Below are 14,861 nucleotides of genomic sequence, written 5' to 3'. Positions count from 1 at the left end.
CATGTCTAAAACCGAGAAAATACCCAAATTTTAATTGTTGATTTTTTTTACTGTACTGTACTGTTTTTGCCTTAAGTATCAGTTCATCAGATATACATAAATAGGGCAACTATAGTTTTGAAATGAAATCTGGGACACTGCTGTGACCTGAAATTATTTCAGGCCATTAAACCTATCTCATACTTCTACTTTATACATACTTCTAACAGTTAGATGAACCTATCTGAAATTGTCCTGTTAATTTTGGTTCATTAGGAGTTGAATTTAAATGGAAAATAAGTACTGAGGTATCTGATAATGAATTAATACAGCATAGGATTCTTAGAGCCACTGATCAATAAAAACCAAGGGCCTGAGTCATTAAGGAGAGCTAGGCAAAAAAGGGAGTAACTTTGATCCTGGACAAAGCAAAGGGGTGAAAATTTGTTTATTATTTTGCATGTAAAGAAAATATTGGCTCTGTTTTCATGTAGCACACACATACTTGATAGCTTTATTTTTGCACTGAAATTTAAAATTGATCTAGGACATGCCCTACCCCAACTATAAATCTGGCCCACATTTTAATTTTACCTCCCCCTCCAATGCAACATGGTTTTGCCAAGGTGCAAAGTTACTCATTTTTTTTTTGCTTTACCCACCTTAATGACAAGGCCCCAAAAGCTTTAGTCTATGGAGCCCTGATTGTAATGTTCAGTTTGCCTGACATAAAATAGATGAGAATCACCACCTCTGCTGCCATTTGGTCTATGTTTATTAGTGGGAAGGTTGAACAAAGAGTAATAACTGCTAAGAGATTTTTCCCCACAAAGAGCAATTAATGTTCTTCATAAGCTGAACATTCAGCAGTGCTTAGTTACTGCACTAATAACAATAGTGACCCCACACTCTGGTAAAGGTTTGGCAGTGTGTATGAGCTATTGTTTCCTATTATAGATCATGCTGTGAATTTATAAAGGCATGAACAAGACTATAAGCTCATGCAGCTGGTTAATTGTATTACTTTCTTGCTACTGTATAACCAAGGTGTGATGACAATTAGAGCCACTAAAATAGCTTTATGGACTTTTTGTTTTATCTTATGACCAATCTGAAAGAATCAAAGAGAATCAATTCTGATTTTCAACTTTTAGCAATGCAAAACAATTAATCAACTTTGGGAAGTGTGTGTGGTCTGTGCTAGTGGATAAGGTTTTGCAATTACATTTTCTATGTCATTTTAATTTACTCATACAAACTGCATATTGTTATCAAAATCAGTAACTGTAGTCATGTAACATGAGGAGAGGAAAAGTAACATATATCAATCCATTTCAACTATGCTAATATGTCTAATTAACATATTTACAATAATCTGACTCTATTACCAAGTGCTGGAGTCCACTCAAAATAATATAGTTCATGGTTATCAAGAGGATTGTAGGAAACTCTGCTCATGTCAATTGAAAAAAAACATCTTCATATTTAGAAGGCGAAGGATCAGGAAAGAAGAAAATAAGATTGATTTCTAATTCGATAAAGTGATAAACAATGGTTTTGCAGATTCGGGCCTGATTCATTAAGGATCTTAACTTGAGAAACTTCTTATTTCAGTCTCCTGGACAAAACCATGTTACAATGCAAGGGGAGCAGATTAGTATTCTGTTTCGCACATAAGTTAAATACTGACTGTTTTTTTATGTAGCACACAAATACTTGATAGCTTATTTGTACACTGAAATTTAAAGTTGATATTTGTGTGCTACATGAAAAATACAGACAGAATTTAACTTCTGTGCAAAACAGAATACTAATTTGCACCCCTTGCATTGTAACATGGTTTCGTCCAGGAGACTGAAATAAGAAGTTTCTCAAGTTAAGATCCTTAATGAATCAGACCCTCAATCTTCACTAAAGATTTGTTTTACATGTTTGATTGTGTATTTGTCTCTATTTTTTTGTTTATTTTATACTGGGGTTACAGGGGTGGCAAAATTGTCATTCCATGGATCCCAATCTTGTTAATTACCATGGTCCCCAGTGCTCTGCTGGCTGGAATAGCAGTTTGGAAGAGTCCCATTACTCTACAGTGCAGAGCCTGTAGAGTAATAGGCAGGGTCACACTGTTTTTTTCTCCCATCCGTAGAGGCATCAGCCCAAAGGCCCTTCTTAACAACATTATAAGCACCGGGCAAAGCAGTGCACTGGGGCCCTACCTACACAACCATTCACCCACTTATGTACAATTAGCATGTGTATGTTGTTTACATCAAGGTCAATATATGTATTCGCAACAGCAAGATTGCTTGTACAGATAACAACTGATACTGAGGTGATTAGTCTACCTAAACATATTAATAAAAAGGATTTGAAATTTCTGAATAAATCTACCAGAATAATATAATGAAAAGTTGGCAAGCAATGGGGCCCCCATGCTTGTAGGGCCCCCGGGCAACTGCCCAGTGTGCTCATGTATTAACACTGCACTGATCTTCCTTACTCTAACAAGGCTCTGATGCTGTTTTTGTACCTCCTCTCCCCTGTGAAGGCACCTGCTCTGCTCTGACCAGCCCTAACTCTCTAGTGCTAAAGCTGGTTGAGAATATGGGAGCATACTCACAATTTTTTAATAACTTATGTATTTACTATACTTTAAACAAAGAGGGTCCTGTGAAGGCAGGACTGACATTGGGATCTTTGGGTGAGGGAGGGCGCTGGTCCAATTATTGCTGCAGGATCAGACCCTATAGGATATAATTGTAATGTAAATGGCTAAACAGGGAGAGGATTGCCCAATTCTCTGGTGGGTGCTATTTCGTTTTCCAAGTTTTTGGTGAATCGGGACAGATTTGTAAATGGGTTCAACAGCTGTGAACCCAAGGGCTGGCTGGGCTGGGGGGCATCTGCCACCTTGGCCAGTCCCATAGTGGACTACCTTTGCCTGGGTCACTGGGCTACCTGCATTTTTTTCCCTTTGAAATAGGCTGCTGAGTCAAGTCTTGCCCACCTGGCAAAAATTTGCTAGCCCTCGTCTGAGTGAATTTCTTACATTTAATTTAACTTCAAAACTAGCCAAATCAATTCGTCCATCTGTCATTATCTGTTTACCCATATGTAACTATCAATGGATATAAAGGGCTTCCCAGAAGTTTGAAGTGATTTCCCAGAGATAGATGCCAGATAGGAACTCTTGAATAATAATCTCAGTTTATTAACAGGTGATAAAGTTAAAAAATCAGGCCGTAATGCAATATGAGTTAAATGTCTAATTGATAAGCAACAGTCTTGTAAATGTAATATGTATAAGACACAGAGAGAGAAAGAAAAGAAATGGATTTCTAGAGCACTCCTAATCCGGTCCTGATAGTTGAGAGTATCTCTCACATTCCAGGTTCATGCCTGTTCTAATAATAATAATATGTAGGAAATATATCAGATAATCCAATATGAGAGTTGTTTATATTTGGGTTTTTTTTATAGGGCAAATGCCTTTATTTATAGAAATTAGTTAAAAAACATATCTCTATTGAGATAGCCTCATGGTAAAAAAAGTGAAATAAAAGAAAAAAAAAGATAAACGTGAAAAATAAGTGAAAAAAGTGTATAAAATGATACCACGAACAGTGGAGCCAGGAAAATAACGGGGATTAATTATTGTTAATATGATCCAAATATCAACAACCTCATTAACTATATGGGATGAGAGGTAGGGACGAATAGGATCTGAGATGTTCTGCAAATAATATTGGATCAGACTAATCCCAGTGACATGGATCAACTACTAATCAGCATAACATATAGTATATGAGGTATTTAAAGTTCAGGGTAAAGAATCGCTCAGTAGATATAATTGTTAACTGATCAGATAATAGAAACCCTGCTATGTCTGGGTATAGTCATATGCATAGGTATAATGTGTTTATATATTTTTTGCTTGATAGATAATAGAATAGCAGTGCTAGTATATAAACACTTGCCTAGAAAATAATGGTAGCGCTATTGGGATACATTAGTGCACTAAACATATATTGAGAATATCACTTGTTGCAGATACATAATTAAAGCACCAAATTAATGAAAAGTAAATGTGAAATGTATGTCAGATATGATTTTTTTTGGAATAGTCAGTTTGTTTATTGGGACATAAAAACATTTTATGCAACAAATGAATACAAGTTGTAATTACCCATTTGGAGATTTCATTTAACAAGTATATGATGGTTAAAAATTGCCTGGCAAGAAAGCTTCAGAACAATGAAGATATGAGGTAATAATGAGTTGCTTATAATGGGTCTTTGGGCTCACTGAACTTCCTTCTTTCTCTTTGATGTAGTGGGTTCATCTTGACTACCAGACAGATCCAAAAGCTGGCTCTGTGTATCAGTGTTTGGTTTCTTGCATCTTTTGGATGTCCTGGTCTGAATTTTGTCAGAGAATGGTGCAGGATTCTTGTCTTTGTCCACTCCTGGTTTTACGTCCAGCGGTAGCTGAGCTGGTATTTGCCTGCAGTGTCTGTGACTGCTCCTTATTAATGTGATCAGACGTCATACTCTCATTCTCTTGACAAGTCAGACTGAGCTCATCAACATTCAAAGACGCAACATCATTTTTCTCCAAATCAGCTTTGCCGCAGAGTGACTCAACAGAACAGTCGGGGTATTGGGCTTCTTCCACGTTCAGACAGATAGCTTTTGTGGGACTTTTGTTTTCTGCATTCTTCAGTATGCTCTTTCCAATGTTCTCTATTCGGTCTTTTTCTGTAGTGACTCTCACTTTCCAGACATGAAAAGGAGTAGCCACCTCCCCCACATTCAGATACATTGGGTTCCCCTCAAACATCATTTGGTCACAGCTACCTTCTTTGAAGCCAGGAGGCTGATAGTCCATTGGAGTAACTTCATCATAGTAAAACAGCTTCATGGTTAAACAGACATCATTTGGGAGAGGGCCCAGGTTTTGCATTAAACATAAAAACTTGCGGAGAAGCATGACGCTGGCTTTCTTCACATCAGGCAGAGATATTGTTGTCTTTATTGCTAGTGAAATCCATAATGGGTCCATTAGGAGTATACTTAAATTTAAACTGATAGCATTCCGTAACAGTCTGTGGCTCTTCTATGTTTGTATATATTGCTAGCACCACCATTCTGAGATATTTTTTCTGTAATGCATCATAACACCCTAACATCCATTTCACCAGCTGAGTGGAGCCAGGGCAGCTCTTATCTTCCCTGGGAATTTTCACACATATATCTTCCAGATATCTTGTCCCATATGCATATTCAGGAAACAAGCCCAAAAGGTTAGTGATACAGGATACAGAGACAGCTAGCAGCCGCTTCACAAGACTCAAGGACTGCTGCTCTGTAGCTACGCTGTTCGGTATCACCACTGCACTCACAGCGCTTCGGTGCATCTGAGCTGTTGCCATTCTCAATTTGTCTTCTGAACCTTATTGGTGAACACAGGTCCCATTACACCTCTGCCGGATGACAGGACGAGGTGTCTTCCAGCTACTTCGTAGGCGGTAAAGATCGTCAGATATGATTAAAAATAAATAATTGACCATTTAGATCTCTCTCATTAGCTATTACTGTCAGCGATAATAACCTTTTTGTCTCTTACTTCAAATGATGATATTTACCACCCTAGCTAAAATGCACAATTTATTATTAATCATGGTACAATTACAGACATGATGTACACAAAATTAATACCCCCCCCCTCACACATACAGACACACACACCACAATAATCAACAAATGTCTTTATTACATGCACTTTTGTGTGTGTTTTTTTATTACATTACTTGGAGTGCGCCTACACTTGTGCTTCTCTGTCAAAGGGCAATGTTAAGGCAATTTTGGGCAGTATGGTGGCGTAGTGGTTAGCACTTCTGTCTTACAGCACAGGGGTCATGAGTTCAATTCCCGACCATGGCCTTATCTGTGAGGAGTTTGTATGTTCTCCCTGTGTTTGCGTGGGTTTCCTCTGGGTGCTCCGGTTTCCCCCCACACTCCAAAAACATACTTGTAGGTTAATTGGCTGCTATCAAAATTGACCCTAGTCTCTCCCTCGCTGTCTGTCTGTCTCCCTCTCTGTCTGTCTTTGTGTGAGTGTGTGTCTATATTAGGGAATTTAGACTGTAAGCTCCAATGGAGCAGGGACTGATGTGAATGAGTTCTCTGTACAGCGCTGCGGAATTAGTGGCGCTATATAAATAAATGGTGATGATGATAATAAAATGAGTACTATTTAAAATATACTATACTGTGACTAAAGACCAAAAGAATGCCAGCTCTGTTCTGGTGCATAATTCACTTCCCTTTGTGGAATGGAAGTGGCCATGGATGGCCCCAAACACATGCCTTCTTCGCCTCTTAATCTAATTTTAATAATCTCTCTTACAAAATGAAATCTTCACACTTTGAGTTTTCTAAATGACCCGTACAGTGCATAATTTTTTTCTAAGCTGGAAAGGGGTTTCTCTTCAATTGATATCAACAGGCTATAAATTTTACTATTGAAACACAAAACTTCTTGTATCACAACATGCATTATAAAGCTATATTCTGATATATATATATATATATATATATATATATATATATATATATATATATATATATATATATATACTGTGGCAAGAGCTCCCTCTTCTTTTGACAGAGGGACCCTCGGGTGATTCACAAATGGAAAACTTCTCTTTTTAAGTGCTTTTATTGTTCCATCATAATGAACACAGCATCACTCTGTCAGTACGACACCAGGCAACCTAGTCCCAGCTTCCCTCTCTGGTCACTGGCCACTAGCTGGCATCGGTCGCAATGCACACATGCCCGGTTCAGTCTTTTCTAGTTGAGACTCCTCCCACGGCCTTGGCTTGATGGACAGGTGACACTTCCACTTTGCCTTTAAAAGGAAGTCCCCTCAGCTGCTCTGTAACCACTCTTGATTGCAGACATGCCTTGTCAGCTCTGCTGATAGCTGTGGAAGAGATACTGTGAAAGCTTGTAACTAATATCACATTTTATACTTTACTTTCTGACACATGTCTCAGACCTGTATGTAACTGAACTTAGGTGCACTGTTATACCAGTTTGTGACTTGGTCTGCAGTCTTTACCTGCATATGATAAGCTGCACAGCTGAGTTCACTCTGAGCAGGAGGCTTTGTCACCCAGCCCAAGGTAGCCCATATATATTTTTATATATACATATATATATATATATATATATATATATACACACATATATATATATATATATATATATATATATAGCCATTGAACAAAAGGTTTACATACATGAAGTGCTTCCCTTCTTTGCAGCAAATGACGTTCCACACTCCATTCAAGATGTATCAACCTTGATAAAGACTTTATTGTTAAGTTGAAACGCATTGGTGGTTTATAGTTTGGAGCCGGTCGGCGGGAGTGAAACGAGCGGGACTAACGTGATTCAAGTCATCGATTCATGTTGTTTACATCTACCGCATGTTTTTACTTCCTATCCGGTACGGTTCCTACTTGTTTATGATTGTTTTTAATTAAAAAGGTAAAGCACAAGATTGCTTTTCTTTTTCTTTTCATATTGGCATTTCATGTAACGTGGAAGGGGAAGGAGTTGTGTGGATTGTTATTAATCTTCTCATCCGGGGACATACAGAGAAGCCGTCTATAAGATTATTACAAGGCGCCTGTTATATATCTATCTTGTGAGTAGACATCTTGATGGGGGATATGCCGGTGGTGACACGGTGTTGGATGGTGGAACACTAGATGAAAATTCACATCTACCCATAGAACCTTCATTATCATCATTATATTTTGTACTGTATTACACCATGTGCAGTTGTATGTGTTTTGTATAGAATTCACTCCACATTAGAACATCTTGAATGGAGTGTGGAACGTCATTTGCTGCAAAGAAGGGAAGTGCTTCATGTTTGTAAACCTTTTGTTCAAAGTTTTATGAGTTGGGGAATATTGGGGTAGTATTTCCATACATATAAGAGGCTGCAAGCCCGAGTGGAGCGCCAGACACTCAGGACCAATTGTTTATATATATATATAGCCAGCCAATTCCATGGGTGGCCCCTTACAATGGAAACAAACACAGAAATAAAACATTACTGGTTAATGCAGATAGACAAAGAGGAAAAAGGGCCCTGCTGGCAAGCTTACAATCTGTAGGACAATGAGTGTCTGATACATGAGGTCAAGTTCCACACATCTCATACTGGTCTAGCCAGAATGCCGAGTTAAAGAGTGCCCGGAGGGTATATATATATATATATATATATATATATATATATATATATATATATATATATATATGGGCCAATCCCCTAGTGGGCTATCTTGGGCTGGGTCACTGTATATATATATATATATATATATATATATATAATATCACATATATATGCCTTCCTGGTCAAAAGCATGCAAATCTTTCGTGTTGTACGCAGTAGATTCTTATTTACTGACAACTAGTCTGTAAAAGAAAAGAGATTTTACCTGTTAGATACAGTAAATAAGTTCTAAAATATTGCAAGATTTCCCGGTGGAGTCATTTCTCTGAAATCATAGGGACATCCGTCACAGAAGTCACAATGAAGGTGACACTTTTATGAGGAAAGCAGAAAACAATAAAAGTCGATAAAAAATCTATAAACAAGTCACCAGGTCATAGCATGCGCCCATTGATGATAAACGGAGACAAAGGCAATCTACTTTTCTTTCCTGGTTTTTGGCATCATTTGAAAGCCATAGGTCCTGCTTATGTTAAACAATTTATGATCTTTGTTGACAGTGTGACAGCAAAGTAAACAAACTAATTGACACATTTAAAAAGTAGCAGCATAAAGTGAACCACAAAGACCAAAGATGCAACATCTGTATTTATAAATATGTCATTACTGATATGTTTAAGACACAATAGTGCACTTTTAAGATGGGCTGGTGCAGTGCCAAGGTGTGGATTTATTTTTGTATCTGTGGTAGACCACATATATAGTTTCCCTCAGAGGGCATTCATTAGTCTGATATAGTATTGCATGATCCTTTGCAAGCTGATTGATAGTAATAATAATAATAATAATAATAATAATAATCATTAACATCATTTGAAAGTGTTTCTATTCTTTTAACCTTAAGGTTCATACTAAACATCTTAAGAAATGAATGGGGTGTAAACCATATTGCTTTAAATGTCTATAGCTGCTTTGGTCACAATTTTGAAAGAATTACATATAGCAGCACTTTTATGATTGTGATAAAATTACAACCACTCCTTTCGAAAACAGAGAATGGCATTCAAAGCAAGTAAGCTTTCTACCCCTTTATAATGCAGAAAGTGGTTTATTCATATAAGTGTTATGGTTTTTAACATTTTACTTGCACTTCTGAGCATGTGTATAGTGACATTGTTCACATTACTAGAGATGTTCACTGACCCATGTTCTGATTTTAGTTTTGGATCTCTAAGTTCCCTATTTTTTTCTAAAATCAAATAATTTTGCTCTTTTTTGTTCCTACATTATTATTAACCCCAATGACACTAATTTCAAGTCATTTGCAGTGAATTTTGACCACCTCAAAGGTCACAATATTATTTTCATACACTTTCAAACGAATAATGCAGTGACCTGGCTGGATGCTAAGCAACAGAGCAATGACAGAAACACATGGCAGTTCCTAGCACATCTAGGAAACATTGCCCCAGAACAGTGGCAGAAAAGAAAATTGGTGCAAGATGGAATTGTCCTTGGATCATGAGATCAGTTATGGTTCATTTGATTGCTCCACCCATTCCTTGGATAACTGTGGTAATTCTACAGCTAATACATGGCGAAGAACGCTGACCCCCCAGGGAAGCGTGCTTTTATCAGACCCAGGCCAATCCAGGGTGCCAGACAATGCACTAAAAGGAGTCATTGTAATTCACAGCAAAAAGCAAGTTCATCACTGAGCTTCGAATCAGCCCCACAAAATTATAATATAGTTAGGTACCTTTGACGTAAAGTGCAGATTACAAACACTTTGTGCAATACTAATGAAACAGTAGCAAAGTGGAAGGTAATACATATACACGTGTACTTAGACTTCCATTCTTACATTACTTCTGTAAGTAACATTGTTCTTTGTTATTAAAACTGTTGTCTTTATACCGTTAATTTTTTTAAAAAAATAATCCTCCATCATTTGAATCTTGATAGTAGGTTTAGTTGGAGTTACAGCAGAGGTGTCACTAATTTTGTTCAATTCCTTTACAGTAGACAAGACCAGATGTTAAAATGTTGTGCTGAGTCATCTGCATCATCCCTGGGTCTCTTAGGAAAGCTAAGTTTTTTCCTACCAACAGTTGACTGAGAAACTGAAGGAGGAGAAGCTGTCCTGTCACGTAACACTTGAGTTGTCATCTTGCTCACCAGGAGCTCCTTGCATCTCTTCAGATCTGGGTCAGTTAGAAACAAAGAGAAGACATAGCTCTTAAACTTAGGATCAAGCACAGTCGCCAAAATGTAGTGATCCGATTTCAAGATTTTGATAACTCTTGGATCCTGACAAAGAGAATAAAGTACTTGATCTACAATTCTGACATACTTAGCGTAATTGCTTTGTTTAATCTCCACCTTCAGTTTCTTAAGTTGCTTTTCCAAAAGACTAATTAAGGGAATCACTTGACTCAAGCTAGCAATGTCTGAACTCACTTCACAGGTGACTACTTTGAATGGTTTCAGCACCTGGCAAAACAAAGAATTCTCCACTGCGCTTGAGAAAAATACATACCCCTCCTATCCCAACTTCATGGCTTGCAAGTAAGCGAGGATGGCTTGTCGCTGTTCCTCCATCCACAGAAGGAATGGAATTCCACCTAGTCACCCCCTCTTGCTTCAGTTGGTGGCAGGACAAATTAAATTGCTCTAGTATCTGCTGCAATCTCCTACATGTTGTTGCCGAATGCCGGAAATGTCCAAATATTTTACAGGCCACAGACAGGATGGACTGCACGTCCCTGTCATTTTTTAAAAATCTCCTCACCACCAAGTGTATTGTGTGAACAAAACAGGGAATGTGATGGAATTCACCCAGCTATAATGTTCTCACAAAATTGGTGGCGTTATCCGAAATGACATATCCTGAGGAGAGTCCAAGCAGGATTAGCCATGTTGCAATGACATCCTTTAGTTTTTGTAACAAATTGTCAGCTGTATGCCCCTTAGTGAATCTGGTGATACACAGAGTAGCCTGCCTCTGAAAAATGTGACGTACTTGGGTACATGATGCTGCTGTTACTGCTGGTGAAGGCGAAACCCCAACCCAGGGGGCTGTCAGTCATATAATCTTTAGTTTGCCCAGTTCCGCTTGTTCACATGTCTGTTATATAGTGTACAGTGGATAGAATGGCATTTTGTAACCCAATAATTAAATTTTTATGAACCTTCTGGTAGAGGTGAGAAATAGCTTTTCTAGTAACATGGTGACGTGATGGAATTTGGTAACGGGGACACAAGACCTCAGGTAACTGTCTAAAACCAGGTGCATTAATAGTGGATATCGGACGCAGTTCTAATAATAGCATGGTCGCCAAGGCGTCTGTGATCCGCTTTGCGACTGGGTGACAGCTTTCATACTTGCTTCCTCTTGCAAAGGATTGTTTAACAGTCAATTGTCGTAAACTACTAGTAGTCTTCTTCTTGGTCTTCTTCTGGGATAAAGAATCACCCCCAGCAGCAGCAGCAGTGGGACTAACGCACAAGAATTCTTCTGAGGAATCCAGGATAGTGGAGGAATCATCTAACTTGGATACAGAACTAACTCTGATCGCTACTGAGAATATTGATGAGGATGGTGTTGTGGGTGTAGATTGCAGGTGTCGGGATCTAGCTGAGAGAAGGGACCTAGCTGATGATGGACTGTTTGTTGTTATTTTTTTAGCATAAGTTTACAATTTACCTAACAGCTTGCCATGAACTCGCTTCAAACGGTGTAACATGGATGAGGTTCCTAGATGACTGTGGCTTTACAGACGCTAGAAATTGCTAGACAACTGTTGTCAGGATTTGGGTAAAAATAATTCCACACATAAGAGGTGGATTTTTTGGTCTTATGCCAAGCTATGACAATGTTCTTCTTCTTATCATGTGCAAAAACTGCTTCCACTGGTGCAGGACTTAAACAAACAACATCATCCTCATTAACATCATCCTTAGCGCCCTCGTCAGCTACACAAATATCCCACTCATCCTGTTGCAATTCCAAAGTGGCATCCTCAATTTGTGTATCACTGGCTACACTTGGGCTATTCATGCACGCATCTGCAGAAATGCTGAAAGGAATCTTGTTTATGGGTACACTATCAGAAAGGTCAGGATTACACATAGCACTCGTGGATAGACTCTCCTCAGGGATTTGTGTCATTTCTGAATCTGAACATACATTTTCCTCTAATGTCTTATTGTTTTCTTCCAGCTCGGATTTTACACGTAAAAGTATTTGAACACCACTTTTGAATTCCAAATGACAAGGTCTTGCTTGGTCATGACTGACCTTACAAGAAGATTCCTCAGTGACAGTTGCAGAACTAGCACTCATAGAGAAAGGTGAAGGCCTCATTCTTTCTTTGCCACTGCGTGTGTAGAATGTCATGTTGGCAATTTTATTTTTTTCTGCAGATAACTTTGCCTGGATAACAGGTCTTTTTTCTAGACCTAGATAAAAGGTATTTTTTTTTATATTTTTGTTTGCCTGACTTAAAAACATTATGCACTTTAACATAGGCTTTAGCAGATGACATAGAGGGATTACTATCATCATGACTGGTGCCAGCAACTGCTTGGTGCTACTGGTGTTCTGTGTACTGCTGGAAATCCATTTTGATAACACAGTACAATGTGACTGCAGATTAAGAACAACACTGCCAGCCCTATTATTTGTATTTCAGCAATGCCAATTAGCAATGGAGCAATGGACCTCTCCTCTTTGTGTATTACCTTTATAACACTGTACAATTTGACTGCAGATTTAGAAGACCAAGACTGCCAGTCCTATTATTTGTAATTCAGCAATGACAATTAGCAATGGAGCAATGGACCTCTCCTCTTTGTGTGTTGCCTATATAACACCGTAAAACTGCGCATAGTAAAGATGATGTATTTTTTCATATTGTTCTGCAGGTGTTGGCAAGCATTTAGTTTATAGAAAAACTATTACCCCAATTAGGTGTGTAGTGGGCTATAAGAAAATATTTTGCATTTGCTATTTCCCCTTGTTTTTTTCTTCATGTACTGCTATTAATGATTTAAGATTCTGGATTATCATGGCAACCATAGTTACATGACACATGATGTAGTGAGCAGAGATGCTTCAAAACACCCCTCTGAGCTCTGTCTGCACTGTGACATCCTTCTTATCCTCCCTCTGACATCACTTGACATGTTGAGAGCTGTGTACCTGTGTCAGTGTAGCAGACTGACCATATCTATGTCTAGCAGTCATTTTTGTTTGCCAAACAGAGAGCTTTTAAAAAGGAGATAATGATTTGTCAGATGCATGTGTAACAGTGCTTTACTTACAAATATTTTAATATTTGTAAACTGTCTAACTTGCATACTAAGATCATAGGCTTTAACAATGTGTCTGCCAGTTGTCCGTCCTAAAATTGCATGGGGAGTCCCTTCTTGATATGGTGTCATTTTAGCTAATTCCTTTTTTATATTTTACTTTACCTAAATGTATCATTTAGAAGTTATATGTTTGGAAAAAAATGTGTTATTTCTTTAGAAAACAGTGAACAAGGTTTTATTCATGATCTTAATTATGTGCTGGTTCCATTTCTATTTCAGTCTAAGAACAATTTTTATTTTTACCTCTCATGAAGTTTGCAAATATGGCAGCGTCCACTGATACACTGATATTAACTCTAAATATACAGGAAAGGCATGGTCACTGTATATGAGCTAAAATCAGCAAAAGTTATCTTTCTTGACCCTGAAAGTCATCAATATTTAAGTATGTGACATAACATAATGTTTTAAAATCTTTGGATATTTCTTTAGAATATTGCTTTAACATAGTGAAGAATATTTTACTGTGCAATTTTTAAAGGGAATTACAATGCTTTCTTTTTTTTATTTTTAGTAGTATGGTAAGCATCATCTGATTCCTGCCATAGAAAATTCTTCATGTCACACATTACTTCTGTACTGCCTGTAATGAATATTTTAGCAGACTTATATGATCCCTGAGAGATGGCTGACAAAAAAAGACTGGAATAACAGAAAGAGTGTGTATTCCTACAGGATCACAGGGGAATTCTTGTTGAATGAAAAATTAAAGGGCCCCTCAAAGTGCTGGCCCACCTATTAATTAAATATACACCAAGGGACTTCTGGGTTTGGAGACCTTAAACCCTTTCTGTGTTGGATGAGTCGGCATGAAATCTTTAATGACTGAACCTTTGTGTGTTTAAGTTCATCGCTATAGAAGCAATTTCTATTAAGCCTTTGCTTTTTTTTTTTTAACTAAGAAGAAAGAAGGTTGTCAGAAGCGATTGAAGGGACATAAAGATTATTATTATTATTTTAATTATTATTATTATCACCAAATCCAAGATTCAGTGTGATACAGCTGGATCCTGGAATTATTAGCGAGATTTGGGTTTAGCATACAGGTCGTAGAATAATTACTTCCCTTTGCTAAAAATGAATATATAATTTAGACTCATTATGCTTAATCTTACTATAAAAATTAGAGTTGATATCCAATTTGGTCATGGTAAATGTTAAGTATTATCAGCAGATGATTCCATACAGGCTGACAGTGTTGATCTATGGACAAAATTTATAGGCATGCTTAAAAATGATCTGATCTTTCAAAT

General features: G+C 37.6%; 1 protein-coding gene and 1 pseudogene across 2 annotated transcripts in view; one reads left to right on the top strand and one right to left on the bottom strand.

The window, feature by feature from the left end:
- Window positions 1-14,861, top strand: part of TAFA3 (TAFA chemokine like family member 3) — a 321,120-nt gene that overhangs the window by 231,185 nt on the left and 75,074 nt on the right. The window lies entirely within an intron of this gene.
- On the bottom strand, window positions 4,262-5,508 carry LOC142140402 (HORMA domain-containing protein 1-like; annotated as a pseudogene).

Source organism: Mixophyes fleayi, chromosome 2 (genome assembly GCF_038048845.1).
Source record: "Mixophyes fleayi isolate aMixFle1 chromosome 2, aMixFle1.hap1, whole genome shotgun sequence".
Classification (NCBI taxonomy): Eukaryota; Metazoa; Chordata; class Amphibia; order Anura; family Limnodynastidae; genus Mixophyes; species Mixophyes fleayi.
The sequence above is the reverse complement of the archived record's forward strand: the minus strand, read 5'-3'. Positions and strand labels throughout refer to the sequence as shown.